Source organism: Schistocerca cancellata, chromosome 6 (genome assembly GCF_023864275.1).
Source record: "Schistocerca cancellata isolate TAMUIC-IGC-003103 chromosome 6, iqSchCanc2.1, whole genome shotgun sequence".
NCBI lineage: Eukaryota > Metazoa > Arthropoda > Insecta > Orthoptera > Acrididae > Schistocerca > Schistocerca cancellata.
In genome coordinates this window covers 460,485,935-460,501,744 of record NC_064631.1, presented here as the reverse complement: position 1 = coordinate 460,501,744, position 15,810 = coordinate 460,485,935, and the positions used below count along the sequence as shown (strand labels likewise).

The window sequence follows — 15,810 nt, the reverse complement described above, 5'->3', positions numbered from 1 at the left end:
AAGGGTTTTCGCCAGACAGCAGACATACGAGCTCGGCCGTGTAAAGACAGCTGTTATCATTTTGGAAGACGGGAGTCTTTGTGCCCGAATCACAGATCCATCTCTAGCCTCAATTAACTGTCCATACATTGCTGGTTAAACGCCTCCTTGAGCCGTCAGTGAAGTCGACGCCTTGCATCACATGAAACTGGCAAAATCGCGATAGGAATGATTGCACATCACGACCCCAGTCAGCCACTTTCTGTGTTGGAGACGTGTAAACATTACGTACCACTCAGTGTGAGCGGTGGTCTTTCCTGACCAATTTGACTAAAACTGCTCATTTCATACAGTTCCCTTCGCACTGTTCGCTGGAAAAAGATTGAGGACTTCACTGAGAACAGTAGGTCCTGTTACGATTGAAATCGATTATTACTGCAGGGCGTGATACTGTCTCCAGTTCGTTAGTATATTTTTATGACCGCTGTTCTCTTGCCGTGTAACATAACTGAGTGATTCCAGAATGAGATTTTCACTCTGCAGCGGAGTGTACGCTGATATGAAACTTCCTGGCAGATTAAAACTGTGTGCCGGACCGAGACTCGAACTCGGGACCTTTGCCTTTCGCGGGCAAGTGCTCTACCAACTGAGCTACCCGAGCACGACTCACGCCCCGTCCTCACAGTTTTACTGGCAGAAATAAAGCTGTGAGGACGGGGCGTGAGTCGTGCTCGGGTAGCTCAGTTGGTAGAGCACTTGCCCGCGAAAGGCAAAGGTCCCGAGTTCGAGTCTCGGTCCGGCACACAGTTTTAATCTGCCAGGAAGTAACTGAATGTTGTCCACCATACTGTACGCACGTTGAGTAGTCCGCCTTAATACACCAACAAATTAGGCACCTCAATTGGCATTGTTATCATGAGCACGTCGAAACATGGTATGTCATTTCTGCCAGTTTGTAACGTCTCCACGTTGACTCTTGCTGTGGTTGTTTCAAACTGTCGACTGAGAAATACACACCATTCCAGTGCCATAACGTATGTTAAGGGTGAAGGGTATCAGTGTTACACCATCGAAAGTGCTCCAAGGCGACATGTGTGCTCTTTTACGGCGGTGGTTAATACTACGTCCAGCGAGCTTAAGAGATAATGCAAATTCCCTCACTTGATTTAGCAGTGATCTCCCGGTGCCCGTGACGCAGCGAAGTGCCGCTTCTGTAGCCTACGACGTGTAGGCGGCTACAGCGGCTCGACGTGACAATAAAAAGTCGTGTCAGAGGTCTGCTGGCTGCAGCCGCTGGCTCGACGCGTGTGGTCCGCACACGTCACGTCAAGACCGCGATCAGGCTTTCTTGGGGAGAGACGTGCAGACTGTGGACAGACGACGTGACGAGGCTAAGCCAGCCGGTTTGCCTTTCCTTCAGCCCCTCTCTTTTCCTCTGCCACACACACACTACTGAGGAGCTCGTTCGACAAGTAGTTGCTAGCAGACCAGAACGGCGGACTAGTTTGTACTAGTTTCTGTCTCACTGGGATTCGACGGATGTCAAGCGATTTGCTGAAGCATTGTATGTTGTTCTCCTCAGCTCCAGTTTCCTGCCGTCTGTCTCGAAACTAGAAAGACTTGCGCGTACAACTTTGCCCTGACAGGAGAACATTATCGTTACTCCGAGAAGTTACCCTTTCCCGTCTCTTAGGAATATCTAAGCTACTGTGCGTACACCGAAGAGGAAACGGACTGCCACACGCGAATCCAGCTTGCAGCTAAGTTAGTTTTCTCATGTTACATATAGAATGCATACTACAGCACTGCGTCAGTTCGAGTTCGTAAGGACCACAAAATATCAAGGAGAAAATTACATCTGCGCTCCCGCCATGCGCATAATTGCTGTAAGACCAATGCTGTCAAAGGTATCAATCACGACGACTGCAATGCCCGGTTTATGAGGACTACATCCACTCTTTATTTTCTGATTAAATTACAGAGTGCAATATCAAGGAGAAAATTACATCTGCGTTCTCTCTTCACCCGGTGTTGCCAGCTTCTCTCTATGCGTATAATTCCTGTAAATCCAATGCTGTCGAACAGATCAATCACGTCGACTGCGATGTCGACTTAGGACTTTCTCAAGAAGAGGATTTCCTGTCTGCGAACATGACTAAAAGGTTAAACATCTTCTGCCATACAGAAGCATTTCAGGCTATAATCGGGCACGTTTTGTGTATGAGATCTTTTTTTCGTATGGAGGAAATCTTCTACTTGAAAATAATCATTAGGGTGAAATTTCAATCGTGATGAGTGAATTTAAACACACAATCAAGAGCGAAAATTGTCCTTCACAATAGTCTACGTTAACTGTGCACTCCGTCGTACGGTGGTCAGAAACAGTCTGAAAAGCTTGTAAGGGTGTTGCAGAGGAAGCTATGATGAGAAATAATTGTTCACAAGAAAATCGATTCGCTGTGCCTTTGCACAGTTATTTAGCATTGATCTATGAAGATGGTATCTGTCCTTTCGGAACATGCTCGGTGACCATGCAGCTTGTTAGAACGAAATTACAAATTTAACGATCACCCCTAGCTGCGATAGTTGAAAATGTGTCCCGGCCGGGGTTCGAACCCGGGATCTTCTGCTTGCATGCCAAACGCGCTCTCCATCTTTTTTTTATTTTATTTTAGTTTTTTTTTATTTTATAGAAAGTCGTCGTGCGACTTGTAGTTAAAGACCAGTTCTTACAGGAGCGCCTGAAGTGTCTCCGCCTACAGCAGGCCAGCTCGTCCAAACGTGTCTTCTCATTGCGTAGGCGTGGTTTCTGGGTAGCAGATCTATTCAGTTCGGTTCGGTTAATACAGTTTTCAGCTTTTCAGGGCTTGGACGTTCCAGCTACGAGGTGGGTCATCGAAGGTGCTCCGTAAGAAACTGGAAAAATATTGCTTATAGCGTTGGTGACGGATCAGGACGCAGTGTCGTTCGTTGAGAGTCCAATATCCTAGCGTAGACTTGTCGCCAGAAGTAGAAAGATAGCGGTTCGTGTGGCCACAGGTCCAATTCACAGAGTGAGTTTTGGCAGAGGGGTAGAAAGTCTTATCGGGGTACAAAAGCATGTGGACGTCGATCTGAGCTGGTGTCTGTCGAGTAAGAAACGCCAAAATTCGCCGCGCAAGTGTTCAGACATCGAACGCTGTGCCACAGTGGAACCGGTGGACATCCGTGGCATCCACTCCACAGTGGGTGCAGAGGGATGAATCGGCGAGATGGATGCGGTGCAGACGATCTCGGTTAACTTGTTTGCCATTCACGGTGATGTACCACGCTGATTGAACGCCTGATTCGAGAAAACGCGCATGGATCGCCTTCCATATGTGTCGCCACACGTATTGTGGATACTTACGTTCGATGAGGTTGGACGGGCGGCACTGTTGTAACAATTCGGAGACTGTTTTCGTGAGTTACAAACGTGTAAGTGGTAAGGACCGGTAGACATAGCTGAACTCCAGGAAAAATCGTTGGATGTAATAAAAGGGGGTTGGAATGGTCGATACCAGTACTGGGGCGGACAAGGAGGCCGGCGCAAAATTGTGAACCATCTGAGCCACCAAGGACACAGATGAAAGTGCGACTGCAGGGATTTATCTCTGGCACGTCTCCCGTGAGACCCACATTCGCAGCTTATTGTACCGCACTATATTCATAGTCCGAAAGAACTTAATGATGATGACGATGTTTGGTTTGTAGGGCTCTCAACTGCGCGATTATCAGCGCCCGTACAAATTCCCGACCTTTTCTCAGTCCAATCTCGACACTTTCATGAATGATGATGAAATGATAAGGACAACACAAACACCGAGTCATCTCGAGGCATATGAAAATCCCTGACCCCGCCGGGAATCGAACCCTGGATCCCGTGCTCTCCGAAAGAACAGATACCATCTTCATATATATAGATATGGTTAAGGCTCAACGGCCATTTGACCATCTTCTTCTGTGCGGATGCACAAACAGTGCCCGAACTCTTACGAGAATCGGCAGTAAAGCCGCGAGTAATGAGTATAATGGGCCGGGGCACTATTAATATAGTGCGGGACAATAAGTTGCGAATGTGGGTCTCACGGGAGGCGTGCGGATGTAAGTCCCTGCAGTCGCGGTGACAGTTGAAAGTGTGCGCCCCGACCGGGGCTCGAACCCGGGATCTCCTGCTTACATGGCAGACACGCTATCCATCTGAGCCACCAAGGACACAGAGTATAGTGTGACTGCAGGGATTTATCTCTGGTACGCCTCCTCGGTGGCTCAGATGGATAGAGCGTCTGCCAAGTAAGTAGGAGATCCCGGGTTTGAGTCCCGGTCGGGGCACACATCTTCAACTGTCCTCGTTGACTTATATCAACGCCTGTATGCAGCTAGGGGTATTCATTTCATTGTAATTTCATTTAGCATTGGCGTTATCCTATCAGGTGGTTGCGAGCTCAAATTCAAGCAGCCTGCCAGAGACAGTCTCGTCAGAGTTGTTCTTCCATTGGTTTCCTCAAACCGAACAAACGTAGCTTTCGCTTACGCAGCTTATCACTTGATAAAAAGGCAAATTTTAACTGTCAATGAGAGTTTCCACAAACGGTAACTCCCGAACAAACAACGCCTGTGCTGTATCACATTTTAACGCGTGCAGGTGCTTGGAATTACGGGCGCAATGACATTATTGCCTAACTTCAACGCTAAGTAAGTCATAAACGGCACAGCGTATCCAGTTTTTTTTTAACAATTTTTTTTCAGCACATTATCCCTTTCACCACACCTTACAAGCTTATCAGACTGTTCCTGACTACTCTGTATAGTCAGCTTCTAAGCGTCCCAAATTTTGGGAACTGTTCCCGTGCGTGTCTAGAATAACGGTAAACAGAGTGCGTGTTTCTGTAAGAACACAACTGTAAGTTTTTTTTTTACCCATGTCCTGTATTGACACAGTTTTGGCATTGAAGTGGCCATTTGCATCTGTACATTCGAGAAGAGAGTACAAGTTTTTGATATGTGACGCTCTAGAAGAATAATGAAGATTAGCTGAGTAAGTCGGGTAGCTAATGAAAAGGTGCTGCGTGGAACTGGGGAGGAAAAGCTCACGTCGCAGCTTGTCAAAGAGATCAGTTGGCAGCACACACCTTTAAAGCATCATGGAGTTGTCTGCTTCGCAAAGGGGGAAAGTGTTTGACCAAGGTTTACATACAATAAGTATATTCAGTTGGATGTAGGTTGCAGTATTTACGCTGTACGTCTACGCTCTTTTTATGACGTGTCCGCCAGCTTAGCTGACTGGTAACGTATATGTCTACCATGGCCTGGTGGAGATTTTTCTCTGCTCCTGGATTGGGTGTTCTGTTGTCCTCATCATAATTTCACCAGCGGTTGACAAGTCGCACAATATGCCGTCGACTGAAAGACTTGCAACTTGGCAGCCGAACTTCCCCGAATGGGGCCTCCCGGCCATCAATGCCACATGAGCAATTTGTTTTTTGCCTTATCACATAAGTTTATTTATCATTACATAACCGATTAAGGAAACATCTCTTCTTCTAAAGTGGTTTGGTAAACGTGTATTATCTTTTATAGTAGTTTAGAGCAAAATTACAATCGAATGAAACAACACGTTTACTGATACCAGTCACTCTTTATTTATCTCCACAACAGGTTTCTGTTCAGAGCCTTCTCACCAGTTAGACAATCTACCCATCCAATCTTCATTCTTCTTCTGTAGCACCACGACAAATGCCTCCAGAAAAGACTTCCTAAACCTTCAATTTATATTAAATGTTACCAAATTACTGTTTCTCAGAAATGCTTTACTCGCTACTGTCAGTCTACGTTTTACATCCTGTTCTTCGACTACTGTACGTCATTTTACTGTCCAAACAGCAAAACACATCTACAACTTTTAGTGTCTCATTTCCTAATTTAATTCCCTCAGCATTCGAAAGCATTTCATTAGCCTTGTTTTGCTTTTGTTAATTTTCACTTTACATCATTCTTACGAGAAACTGTCCATTCCATTCAAATGTACTTCCTAACCTCTTGCTGTCACTGACAGAATTACAATGTCGTCGACAAACCACAAACGTTTTATTTATCTTTTATGAATTTTTGATTCGGTTTACTTTCCTTCACAGCTTCCACAGTGTACAGACCGAATTAAAATGAGGATAGGGTAAAATCCTCACTCCCTTCTCAACGACTGCTTCCTTTTCATGCCTTTTTTCTTTATGACAAATATCTGGTTTCTGTACAAGTTGTGAATAACCTTTCGCTTCCTATGTTTTACCGCTATACGTTTCAAAAATTTAAAGTGTGTACTCCAGTCAACGCTATCAAAAACTAGCTCCAAATCTATAAATGCTATAGACTTAGGCATGCCTTTCCTTAACCTACCATCTAAGATAAGTCGTAGGGTTAATAGAGCGTCGTGTGTTTCCTCATATCTCCGGAACAGAAACTGATCTTCTCCGATGTCAGCTTCTACCAGTTATTGAATTCCTCTGTGATTAATTCGTGTCAATATTTTACAACCATGACTTCTTAAACCGACAGTTCGGTAATATTTATACCTGTTAGCACCTGCTTTCTCTGTAACTGGAATTATCATATTCTTATTGACGTCTGATGGTATTCGGCCTGTCTCATAAATCTTGCTCATCTGATGAAAGGGTTTTGTCATCTCTGGCTCTCCCACGGATATCAGCGGTTCTGGTAAATTATAAGATGAATAGCAACAAAAGTAAAACTAGCCAGTGGAATGTAGTCGAATTAATTAACGGGACGCTGAGGGAATTATAATAGGAAATGAGTAGGATAGAATAGCACGATGAGTTGCATCAGCCCAGTCTGTGGAATGAAGACCAGAAGATTAGAATTGTGATAGTAGGCACAGACCACAATCTATTTGGAAGAAATACGAAAAGATTGGCCCATCATCTCTTGTCCTCCTTCCCACGATGCCGGAAAACTGCTCTGGAATCCACAGTGGCCTCAGAATGAGGCGACGGATGCGGAGGGGAATATTCTGTCCAGTCACAAAAATGTAACCATCTGTCAATTTTGTATCCCGCCTGGAAGGCGACGCGTGGGTCTGTTCCTGAAACCTGACAAAGATGCCGAATGAAAGGAAGCGAGTAGGAGCAGGCGAGGTAAAGCATGTAAAAGAGGTTTTTACTGGTGTATGAATATATACAAATGAATGCGTATCTTTGGTACAGGAGAGCATGTAGGTGTGCGGCCAAAGTCCAGATAGAAAGTTTCAATAGCAACCTAAGCTAAAGCGATGGTTCTCGGCCGTCTGCTCTTCATGAACTGGGCGGAAGTGGAGTTGCGCTCGTAGAGCTGCACAGCGTCGGCTAGAGAGCGCTATGGTCGGCGAAAATCTTCCGCTCTCATAGCGTCAACCTACGCTGTGGTATCGGAAATGTCGATACCACAGTCAAAAGCCTGAATAAACACCTTTTGCTGAGCGGATCGCTGCGAGATGTGCATGAAGAGAGTCGTTGAGTTTCTGTAAGGTGCCAACAGATGTGGAGTAATACTGTGCTAGCGCCGTGGACAGCCTCACTAAGTTTCTCGGATGAGGATCCATGGCGCGAACAGCACCACCGGCGTGGTCCCACAGATTCTCGATTGGGTTTAAATCTGGCACGTTTGGTGGCAAGGGACTCATCATGGTGCCCTTCGAACCATGCACGTACACTACGAGCTATGTGACACATGGCATTGTCCTGCTAGTAGATTCCATCATGTCGAGAAAAAGCGAACTGTATATTGGTATTAACATGATCTCCAACGATAGGGACATACATGTGCATTCCAAAAATGACGAGATCACCCAGGGAATGCCATCCAGCTTCTGCCCTTCCGACGATTGTTACAGGGTGTTTGCTTTCAGATGTTCCACACTGTACACGGCAATGGTAATCTATCCGCTCAGTGGATGTGCAGTTGCGGTACTGGGGTGAAAATTTCAGCCTTCGTCGCCTATAAACAAGGCAACGGCCTCGCAGCAGTGGATACACCGGTTACCATGAGATCACCGAAGTTAAGCGCTGTCGGGCGTGGTCAGCACTTGGATGGGTGACCATCCAGGCCGCCAGGCGCTGTTGCCATTTTTCGGGGTGCACTCAGCCTCGTGATGCCAATTGAGGAGCTACCTGACCGAATAGTAGCGGCTTGGTCAAGAATACCATCATGACGACCGGGAGAGCGGTGTGCTGACCCCACGGCCCTCCTACCTGCATCCTCCTCTGAGGATGACACGGCGGTCGGATGGTCCCGGTAGGCCACTCGTGGCCTAACGATGGAGTGAGTGTCGCCTATAAACAGAGGTCAGCATAGCCGCATGAAGCAGGAGCCTGTTGCGGAGATCCATACATAGCAACATTTGCTGAAGAGTCGTTGAGGACCCCCTTTGCTTCATCTGGGCGGTGAGCTGCTCACCGACTGCCCAGCTATTCACCCGTATACATGTACGCAGTTGTCGTTAACCCTTGTTATCTATGGCCTGTGGTGCATCACAGTGGTCTCAGCATCGATTTTGGATAGCACCATTTTATCACGTGCGGTATACAGTCACGAGATACTTCCAAATATCGCGTCGGACCTCTTTTTGCACGGCGCAGCGCAGCAACTGGTCATTGAATGGCCTCAACATTTAGTCCCCTGCAGAAATATTGAGCCATGCTGCCTCTATAGCAGCCCATAACAGCGAAAGCGTTGGCAATGCAGGATATCGTGCAGAACTGATCTCTCGATTTTGTCCCATAACCGTTATATGTGATTCATGTCGGACAGTCTGGGTGGGTACATCATTAACTCGAATTGCCCAGAATGTTGTTCAAACCAATCGTAAAATATTGTGTCCCGGTGACATGGTGCACTGTCATCCATAAATATTCTATAGATGTTTGGGGACATGTAATACACGAACTGCTACAAGTGGTCTCCCAATATCCGAATATAACCATTTCCAGTCAACGATCGGTTCAGTTGGACCAGAGGACCCAATCCATTCCGTGTAAACACATCCCACACATCAACGAGCCACCATCAGCTAGCACGGTGCCTTCTTGACAACTTGGGCCCATGGCTTCGGGACCCATCTGAGGAGGCCACAGTTTACCAGTCGTCTAGAATCCAGCAGGAGAGGCGCTGCTGGCGATGTCGTACTGTTAGCAAAGGCACTCACGTCGGTCGTCTGCTGCCATTTCGTCGTACGTTCCACATTCATTTCTGCGGCTGTTTCATGCAGTGTTGCTTGTCTGTTAGCACTGACTACGCAAACGCCGCTACCTTCGGACGTAAGTGAAGGGCACTGTCATGCTGAAGGTAATGTCTGAAATTTTATATTCTCAGCGCACTCTTGACGCTGTACATCTCGGAATATTGAATTCCCTGACGATTTCTGAAATGGAATGCCCCATGCATCTGGCTCCAACTACCGTTCCATGTCAAGAGTTTGTTAATTCCCCATTTGCGGCCATAATCACGTTGTGAAACTTTTCACGTGAATGACCTAAGTAGAAATGACAGTTCCGCCAATGCACTGCTCTTTTATACCTAATGTAGGCGATCCTACCGCCATTTGCGAATGTACATATCGCTATCACATAGCTTACATCAACTCAACCACAGCGTCGCTCGTACAAACTTAGCCGTTTAGGAAACGATTCATCCCTAGCCCGAAAGCCAATGGTCATGCCCTCTTCGACGTCAGATAAATCGCCCAGTTTCCACATTACAAAAGCTGCACTGTTTCCCACATCCCCAGGCACTTTCCATATTCCATTCACAGCCAGTGCTGCCACCTCCCGTCTGTGAACGTTTCTTGCACGGTGACGTCGAACATAGGTGGTGTTATGTGAGCCGGCCTGGGTAGCCGAGTGGTTCTAGGCGCTACAGTCTAGAACCGCGCGACCGCTACGATCGCAGGTTCGAATCCTGCCTCAGGCATGGATGTGTGTGATGTCCTTAGGTTAGTTACGTTTAAGTACTTCTATGTTCTAGGGGACTGATGACCTCAGAAGTTAAGTCCCATAGTGCTCAGAGCCATTTCACCTTTTTTTATTTTTTTGTTAATGTGACACGACCGTTAATGTGACGCGACCGCGTACGTGCAACAGCACAAAAATTAATGTCGAATGAAGAGACTGACACGTGTGAAGAAGTTGTGGCGACCGCATTAATCGAGTCAGAGGCCATATGAAAAGGACAAAGGGGGAAAAAGATCCCCGGAGAAGTGGTGTGCGGTTAGGTAGGATGGCTGTGTTGGCGGCGCAGGCGGCGGCGGCGTCCGGGGTGACCTTGTGACAGTGGCAGTGGCGGTGCGCGCGCCAGCCGCCAGCCGCCAGCCAGGCTGTCTGTTGCGGCCGTGACGCAAGCCGCGCCTCACCTGCCAACTGCTCGCCGCTGCCCGGACGCACGCGACGCGCGGCGGATTCTCGGAAAGCTGGCGGCGGGCGGCTGCTGTATTTATAAAAGCACCTGCCGCGCCGGGACGCTGCTCCCGCGAGCTTAAAAATGAACCCAGGCCTCCTGGAAAGACGAGCGGGCGAGCGCCAAGCGGAAACACCGACGGAGCCACGTCCTGCAGCAGCTGCCTCTGAAATGTGAGCTCTGACATCGGCTGAGTTCTTCAACACTAAACCAAGACAACAGATCTAGAAAATATCTTAAACTGTGCTTGTGAACCGGCATTAATCGTTCCCTAGACAGAGTGACAGACGTACACGATGTAATCATTGGTATCCGGTCACCTGGCTGAAAATGACTTACGTGGCGCCCTCCTTCGGTAACGCTGGAATTCAATATGGTGTTGGCCCACCCTCAACCTTGATAACAGCTTCCACTCTCGCACATGACATTGCCCTTCACTTACGACCGAGGGCAGCGGCGTTAAGTCAGATGCAGGAAGGTTTCTTGGGGAATGGCAGCCCATTCTTCACGGACTTTTCCACCGAGGAGCGGTATCGATGTCGGTCAGTTAGGCCTGGCACGAAGTCGGCGTTCCAAAACATCCCTAAAGGATTCGTGTCAGGACTCTGTCCAAGTCAGTCCATTACAGGGATGTTACTGTCGTGTAACCACTCCGCCACAGCCAGTTCATTATGAAAACGTGCTCGATCGTGTTGGAAGATGCAATCGCCATCCCCGAATTGCTCTTCAACAGTGGGGAAGCAAGAAGGTGCTTAAAACATCAATGTCCGCAGCTCGTGGTCGTGCGGTAGCGTTCTCGTTTCCCACGCCCGGGTTCCCGGGTTAGATTCCCGGCGGGGTCAGGGATTTTCTCTGCCTCGTGATGACTGGGTGTTGTGTGCTGTCCTTAGGTTAGTTAGGTTTCAGTAGATCTAAGTTCTAGGAGACTGATGACCATAGATGTTAAGTCCCATAGTGCTCAGAGCCATTTGAAGCCATTAAAACATCAATTTAGGCCTTTGCTGTGATATTGCCACGCAAAACAACAATGGGTGCAAGCCCCCTCCATGATAAACACGACCGCACCATAACAGAATCGCCTCCGAAGTTTACTGTTGGCACTACACACGCTGGCAGATGACGTTCACTGGGCACTCGCCATACCCACACCCTGTCATCGGATCTCCATACTATGCACCGTGATTCGTCATTCTACACAACGTTTTTCCACTGTTCAAGCATCCAGTGTTCACGCTCCTTACACCAAGCAAGGAGTCGTTTGGCAATTACCGGCGTCATGCGTGGCTTATGTGAAGCCGCTCGAACGTGAAATCCCAGTTTTCTCACCTCCCGCCTAACTTTCATGGTACTTGCAGTGGATCCTGATGCAGTTTGGATTTCCTGTGTGGTGGTCTGGATAGATGTCTGCCTATTACAAATTACGACCCTCTTCAACTTTCGGCGATCTCTGTCAGTCAACAGACGAAGCCGGCCTTTACGCTTTTGTGCTATACGTGTCCCTTCACGTTTCCACTTCACTATCACATCGGAAACAGTGGACCTAGCGATGTTTGGGAGTGTGGAAATCTCGCATACAGACGTATCACCCAAGTGACACGCAATCACCTGACCACGTTCGAAGTCCATGAGTTCTGCCAGCGCCCCATTCTGCTCTCTCACGATGTTTAATGACTACTGAGGTCGCTGATATGGAGTGCCTGGCAGTAGGTGGCAGCACAATGCACCTAACATGCAAAACGTATTTCTTGGGGGTGTGCGGATACTTTTGATCACATAGTGTATCTTATCATGACCAGATCACTATGGTCCGTTCTGTTACGTGGCGTAGAACGGAATTACCATCATCTCGTTCTGCTAGGTACAATTAAGTATAATAATCTTGATTCCTGTTTGTTATTGATGCTGTTGTCCTCAATCCGAAGACTGGTTTGATGTAGCTCTCCATGATACTTTGTCCTGTACAAGCCTCTTTTCTCAAAATAGTTACTGTACGTCCTACTGATTATGTTTACTGTATTCTTCTCTTGCTCTCCCTGCACGATTTTTACTTCCCATTCTTCCCTCCAATGTTAAAGTGATGACCCCTTGATGACTCTGTATGTGGTCTTGCGCTCTTTCCTACCCACTTCTACTCAATACCTCCTCAATAGTTACGAGATCTACCCTTCTGACCTTCAGCATCTTCTGTAGCACTACATTTCAGTCACGCTGGATCATCGCGCTGTCTAGGGCACCTTGCCATGGTTTGCACGGCTTCCCCCTTAGGAGGTCGAGTCCTCCCTCGGACAAGGGTGTGTGTGTGTGTGTTGTCCTTAGCGTAAGTTAGTTTAATTAGAATGACATTTTCACTCTGCAGCGGAGTGTGCGCTGATATGAAACTTCCTGGCAGATTAAAACTGTATGCCGGACCGAGACTCGAACTCGGGACCTTTGCCTTTCACGGGCAAGTGCTCTACCAACTGAGCTACCCAAGCACGACTCACGCCCCGTCCTCACAGATTTACTTCTGCCAGTAACTCGTCTCCTACCTTCCAAACTCCGCTGCAGAGTAAAAACCTCATTCTGGAAACATCCCCTAGGCTGTGGCTAAGCCATGTCTCCGCAATACCCTTTCTTTCAGAAGTGCTAGTTCTGCAAGGTTCGCAGGAGAGCTTCTGTTCAGTTTGGAAGATAGGAGACGAGGTACTGGCAGAAGTAAAGCTGTGAGAACGGGGCGTGAGTCGTGCTTGGGTATCTCAGTTGGGAGAGCACTTGCCCGCAAAAGGCAAAGGCCCCGAGTTCGAGTCTCGGTCCGGCACACAGTTTTAACCTGCCAGAAAGTTTCTTAGTTTAATTTAGACTAAGTAGTGTGTAAGCCTAGGAACCGATGACCTCACCAGTTTGGTCCCACAGGAACTTACCTCCAATTTTCAATTTTACCACATTTCAAAAGCTTCTGCACTGATCAGCCAGAACATTATGACTAGCTGGCTAATGGCCGAAATGTCCACTTTTGGCACAGGTAACAGTGGCGACGCAGTGACGTATTTGTAAGTCGCAGGAGGGAGTTGTCGAACACACGTCACCTAATTCCCGTAAATTTCGGGGAGAGTGGCGATGAGCTCTGACGCCACGTTCAATCACATCCCAGACGTGTTCGATTGGGTTCAGATCTCACGAGTTGGGAGACCGGCACATCAATTGGAACGCACCACTGTGTTTCTCGAACAACTCCACCACACGCCTGGCCTTGTGACATGGCGCATTACCTTGTTGAAATACGCCACTGCCCACGGGAAACATAACAATCAAGAAGGGGTTTGCGTGGTCTGCAATCAGTGTACGATTCCCGCATTTCTCGGGAATCCATAGTGATCTTCCCCGAGGCTGGCTTGCACCAATTTTACCATTCTCCTGTAAGGAAATCGTGACCTGTTCACATACGACCAAATGGGAAGCCCAGTTCCACCTGTTACTCACAGGACGTGTTGTAGAGTTGCCAATCGTGAAGCTTCTGGCATATCCGCACAACAGTCCCATCATATGTGGTTCAACGTGACGTCGCTTGTGATACATGGCACAGAAGTGATGTTCGAGAATTTCGTGCTGCAAGATCTTAGTGAGCCCTTTACAGATCACATTATAGATATTTATTTGTAAGTGCCAAAATAAGAATCCCAGGTGGACCATGATTGTCACCCATAGGATTTTCTGCGGCGTAGTCTACCGACATATTCCTGAGAGACCCATTTCACATTCCTTAAGTAGCCCAACATAATGAAATTATGTTTTTGACAAGAGATCCAGGATTAATTTGATATGTGGTAATTGTTTATAATTTTTATCGGGTATCACACACAAGCACTAGACCTACATCAGTGTTCGGCCATCCGAATCACTGAAAAGTCTATATTATCTAACTCGTAAGGGACAAGGCTTGTAGCAAAGGGATCTTTGATCTCTATTTCCATGTAAACATTAGCTGGCGGAGCTTAAACTGATGTAGTTTGGACCAAGTCCGTTCTGTACCAAGTTTATAATGCACGACGTTTTTCTTCTTGTTCTGTTTGTTTTTTGTGCCCACTTTCATCATTCTTTGCATCGTATTCTGTCCTTAGTGCTTATAAACAGTTTGTGTGTGAACTTATTTTTATCTCCTGAAATAAATACACTACGCATTTTTGACCATTTAATCCTTTTTACTGGTGAAACTTAATTAATTAAAAAAACTGCCTTTTTATTTTATTTTTTTAGTCTTCTGTCTGGTTTGATGCGACCCTCCACTAATTCCTCTCCTATGCCAGCGTCTTCATCTCAGAGTAGCATTTGCCACCTGAGTCCTCAATTACTTGCTGAGCATATTCCAGTATCTGTTTTCCTCTACAGTTTCTACTTTCTAAGCTCCCTCCAGCACCATGGAAGTTATTCCGTAATGTATTAACAGGTGACCTGCATCCTGTCCCTTCTTTTTGTTAGTGTTTTCCACACATTACTTTCCTCACCGTTTCTCTGGAGAACCACCTCATATCTTACTTTATCAGTCCACCTAATTTTCATCATTCTTCTGTAATTACACATTTCAAATGCTTCGGTTCTCTTCTTTCCTGATTTTCCAACATTCCATGTTTCACTAGCACACAATGCTGTGTTACAAACGCACATTCTCAGAAATTTATTCCTCACATTAAGGCCTATGTTTGATACTAGTAGACTTCTCTTGGCCGTGAATGCCCTTTTTCCAGTGTTAGTCTGCTTTTGATATCCTTCTTGCCCGACCGTCGTGGGTTGTTTTGCTGCCTAGATAGCAGAATTCCTAAACTTCATCTGCTTCATGGTCATCAATCGCGATGTTAAGTTTCTCGCTGTTCTCATTTCTGCTACTTCTCAATACTTTCGTCTTTCTTCGACTTGCTCTCAATTCATATTCTGCACTGATTAGACTGTTTATTTCATTGAGCAGACCCTGTAATTCTTCTTCACTTCCACTGAGGATAGAAGTGTCATCGATGAATTTTACCACTGATATCTTTTGACCTTGAATTTTAATTCCACCCACCTTTATTTTATTTCCTTAATCGCTTCTTCGATGTATAGATTTAACAGTAAGCGCAAAAGGTTTCATCCCCGTCTTACAGTGTTTTTAATTCGAGCACTTCGTTCTTCGTATCTTACTTGGTTCCTGTACATGTATATTACTCGTCTTTCCCTATAGCTTGCCCTATTTTTCTGCGGATTTCGAGTATCTCGCACCATTTGACATTGTCGAATCCGTTTTCCAGGTCGACGAAGTCTATAAAAGTGTCTTGATTGTTCTTCAGTCTTGTTTCCATTATCAACTGCTACGTCAGAATTGCCTCTCTGGTGCCTTCACCTTTTCTAAAACCATACTGATCG

General features: G+C 46.7%; 3 non-coding genes across 3 annotated transcripts; 1 reads left to right on the top strand and 2 right to left on the bottom strand.

The window, feature by feature from the left end:
- Nucleotides 1-566: 566 nt before the first annotated feature.
- Trnas-cga (transfer RNA serine (anticodon CGA)) lies at nt 567-641 on the bottom strand. Its single transcript has one exon. It is a non-coding gene; the product is annotated as a tRNA-Ser (tRNA).
- Nucleotides 642-707: 66 nt separating this feature from the next.
- Trnas-cga (transfer RNA serine (anticodon CGA)) lies at nt 708-782 on the top strand. The gene has a single exon. It is a non-coding gene; the product is annotated as a tRNA-Ser (tRNA).
- Nucleotides 783-12,837: 12,055 nt separating this feature from the next.
- On the bottom strand, nt 12,838-12,912 carry Trnas-uga (transfer RNA serine (anticodon UGA)). Its single transcript has one exon. It is a non-coding gene; the product is annotated as a tRNA-Ser (tRNA).
- Nucleotides 12,913-15,810: the final 2,898 nt, after the last annotated feature.